Genomic DNA, 4,583 nt, shown 5'->3' on the forward strand with positions numbered 1-4,583 from the left:
TAAATATAAGTCCGAATACTCACCTAAATTTTTAATGTTAAATGCACGCCAAACGTTTTGACAATGTAGATAATCCTCATTGCTAAATCTATTACAATCGTTTAAGTGGTTTGTAAAATGTTCGATGGATGGTAAATGTTCCATCGACAATTTATTATATGAATCCAAATAGTCATATGGAAAATGACCCTTTTTGTATAACAAATATCAATTTTCATCAGATACATTCGCAAATTCCGTATCTAGAATGGGTTTCGTTTCTAAATTTGATGCCAACTTTGCCAAACTTGTTGACATAAATCTAAATGAATCGATAAATCTAAATCTAATATTTGTATTCTCGTCAACAATTGAAAAAGAAATGTATTTTTCCTTGTTTTTAGGCAACACAGTTATTTTATCAAAATTTACCATTTCTTTTATTATAAAATGTCCATCGTAACCGGATAAGTTGTGAAAGACAACTGGAATCATAAATTTGGTTTTATAATTTAAATTACAATGTTGATGTGCCACACCGCGAAATTTTCCTGTAAAATGACAATGATCTCGAACAACAATTGAATGTTGCATAAAGGGAACTTGACAAATATGACAAATAGAAGATGATGATGATGATGATGATAAATTATTATTGTCGATCATGGGTTCAATATGTATCATTTTTTCCTTTACAAATTGAGAAATTGTTTTCAGTTGGCTATTAAACCAGAGCATACAATCACTCTTGCTACGATAACTTTTATAAAATGATAAACTATCGTCATATGAACACTTAACATAAAATCCTACATTAAACAACTCATGCTTTTGATAACGTCTAGTATTAATCAAATTTTCACCATCATCATTATCATCATCAGTAAATGGTGAGAGAATTGTTTCGAAATCAGCATAAATAATGAATGGAACTTTTTCCTTATTAATATAATTTCTAAAACTTATATATTTGTAATCTGGAAAACTTATTTTATATTTGTTATTTTTATTACAATATTCAATGTGGTCTTTTAATTTATTTGTATTACTAAAATAATTTAAACATCGATCGCAAATGTGCACTTGATTGTGACTATTGGATAATTGACATGATACTAATCTTGAAAGATTTTTAATATAGACATAATGATATCGTAAATCATCATCATCATCATCATCATCATCATCATCATCATCATCATCATCATCAATTTCAGATTGATTGTATTTATTGTGAAATATTAATAGATTAACATGTCTATATAATTTTTCTTCAGTCAAACGACACGGAACCACCATCATGGAACTATTTTTTTTCTTACCACCCTCATCCTCATCTAAAGTATATACATTAATAGATATTTTATTCATTTTTTCAAATTTTTCAATGGCTCTCATTGAAATTAGAAACTCAATGTTAGATAAATTTAAAACTTCATCAAAATGTGGATATGAGGATGTTCTATATGGTTTACCTCGAGGTGGAAACAGAGCTGAAACTATTGACCATGCAAAACAAAATTCATCTGAATTTTGAACATTAATACAAGCTTTTCTATTTTTTATGAATTTAGGTAGTTGCAAAAAGGATGAACCACCATTTCCCATTTCATATTTATTCACATTTATTTCAAGGTTTAAAATCCTATGTAAAGCCCATCCACTATCACGTTCTTGAAACTCTTCTAATTTATTCAAAATTTTATCTACAATATGTTCAACAAACCATTTTTTTAAGTCAGACCCTAAATCCAAAATCTCATTTTTAGTATTGAAATATTTAATTTGACTTTTCCCAATAGAATTAAGAAATGCGCCGCTAAAACAGGAGTTTAATTTTATTATCCTGTGTGTTTTAAGCAATTTTTTAATATTACGTCTAAATAAAAGAAAGCTATCATTGAAAAAATGAATAACATCTTTATGTTGCAAATTAATAATAATACCTGTTTTCTATTATTTCAATATCAACCGTATTGTGAGGCAAGTCTGCTTTATATATAAGTGAATATTTGTCAGGTTTAAATTTGGAGATTTCAGCCTCTACTATGGGTACTAGTCTTTTGGGTAGATAAACAATTTCATCATCCAATTCAACTTGTACTGTTTTTCCATATTTACTGTCCACTATATGCATATCCCTTATAATATATTTTTTTTGTTTTTCCAAACTTCTTATTGGTGAATATTTCTTCAATTGAACCTTCGAATTAATTGCGTTTACATTCATTGTTCTACAAATATGTTCAATTATATCTGCATGCTCCCCCAGATGCTACCTACCGTTTTTTCTTTTTTTAATAAAACCAGATTTTAAAACAGTACACTGCAATTGCAGCTGCTGTACGATTTATTAATCAAGTTATGGATCCAATTTACACTGGTTTTTAATTTTTTTTCTTTTTTTGCGGACCATATTTCTATATAAATAGCGAGCCCAGACTTACAGAATTACTATCATAAAACATATTCACACAGTAAGTGTATGTACATACGTATGTGCTAACCACAACAACAACAACAGCAACTGCAACCGCAACAACAACAGCAACAGGAACCGCCACAGTAACAGCAACTGCAAACGCAACAACAACAACAACAGGAACCGCAACAGCAACAGCAACTGCAACTGCAAACGCAACAGGAACCGCAACACCAACAGCAGCAAAATGTATATCAAGTACATTATAGATATGGATGGGTTCAACGTGAACAAAGAGTTTCTTCCCAAAGAATTGGCTATACTAGACACGGATACTGAACGTACGTATTTACATTATTTTAAAGTGGGTTCGTTCAGATCCCTGTCTGATAAAGATCGCCGAACGGCGGTATGGTTAAGGAATCACCTGCATGGATTAGATTTCAAAGATTACAAAGATGATTTGGAATCTAATGAAATTTTTTCTATATTGGAGGACCTTTGCCGTACCGCCGAGTCTGTGAATGGGAAGATAGCTTACAAAGGTGGTACTTGTGAAAAGACTTATTTAAATAAAATAAATTATGAGCATCTAAGTTTTAATATTGAGGAATTTGGATGTCCAAAATTAGATATATTAATTAAAAGTTATAAACAGTGTCACTGTAGCTGCTGATCAAAATTGTTCACGGCACAACCAATTGATTAGAACTAAATCACCTCACAACTGCCCACAAATGGAGGTGAAATATTTCTACGAATTTCTTAAAAGGAATAATTGGTTGTGCAAAGGAAAAGAATACTCATGATGGTGTAAAGATCTGTGGTGGGGAGAAAACAAAAGTTCAACGAATTCAATAAATACATGATGCTTTATTGATTTTTTTCTCAGTATGTTTTTGATGTATCCTACTACTACTACTACAACTACTGATAGAAGAAGAGAATTGATATTTAAAAGTGAAATACATTTGGGAAAATTGAGAAAACTTATGTACAGTAGTGCTAGAAATGAAACCGATCGTACCAAACTGTTATTTTTAGGGAATAGTTTTGGCTAAATTCATTATTTATATTTAAAGGAATTCCCAACTAAACACAAAATAAGGCTTCATAAAATAACACATTGATTTGTTTTCAGAATAAATTATGATTTTTTTTTATTGGAGCAAAGAGGGGGAAATCTACAAGACGTAGTGCCGGACTTTACCGACTAAAAACCCCTCTCCGGGCAATGATTCGAAGATCATGACCTAAGAGTAGTTAACCATAAAGGTTTAGGAAAATAGAAGGGAAAACTAAAGAGGTACGTAACAATCGCTACATAGTAAAGAAAAGATGTTCAAAAGAGACGCAGAGGTCTAGACAGCCAAGAGACAAGGTCTCTTGTATCTGTCGGATTCACAGGGTTGGATATCATGCAAGCATGCAATCTCCGGATTAGAGTGTTGAAAGATAGATCTCCGGAGATTGAGGGCATGCTATTTTCTCTGATGCTATGAAATATGAAAAAATATGCAAGAAATCCGAAAAAAGGTCAAGAAAAAGTTACAATAAAGGAGAAAACAGCAATACCAAGAAACCATCTTCAAAAGTTCTATCAAAAAGGCTGAGGACAGGAATGTTCCCGTTGGAGTTCCACATATCTGTCTGTGTATAAAGAAGGTACTTTCATTTTATGGAAAGTTTTCCATGGTATGGGCATACGTTTCAACTCATCTAACATCTGAGAATTAAGCATGTTTATAGTAATTATAATATTAGAATTGTGCCGTAGTAGTTTTTGCTTATATTTTAATCTGTAATTTATGACGGAAAATGTGATTCATAAATAATTATATTGTGTATATCTGTATATTTTTCCACTGAATAATTGGATGTTGAAAAAATCGGCAATGTGTCGAAACCATTTTATAACACCAAACTAATATTAAAATATCGACATAAGTTAAACAAAGTAGTTTTATTTGTATAGTTATGTTATATTTAAATATTTGGGAATATCATTTATGGTCATCCACTATAGGTTGAAATACAAGGATGAGATTGATTCGAAACAGTTCTACCATCAAAAATATTATAACAAATTGAAAAATCATCACGATATTCCTTTGCTCTGTCAATTTGCTGAGACAGTGGATTAAAACGAATTATAAGAAAAGATATAACTGAACCACAATTG

This window comes from Aethina tumida, chromosome 1 (assembly GCF_024364675.1).
Source record: "Aethina tumida isolate Nest 87 chromosome 1, icAetTumi1.1, whole genome shotgun sequence".
In the NCBI taxonomy this organism is placed as follows: Eukaryota; Metazoa; Arthropoda; class Insecta; order Coleoptera; family Nitidulidae; genus Aethina; species Aethina tumida.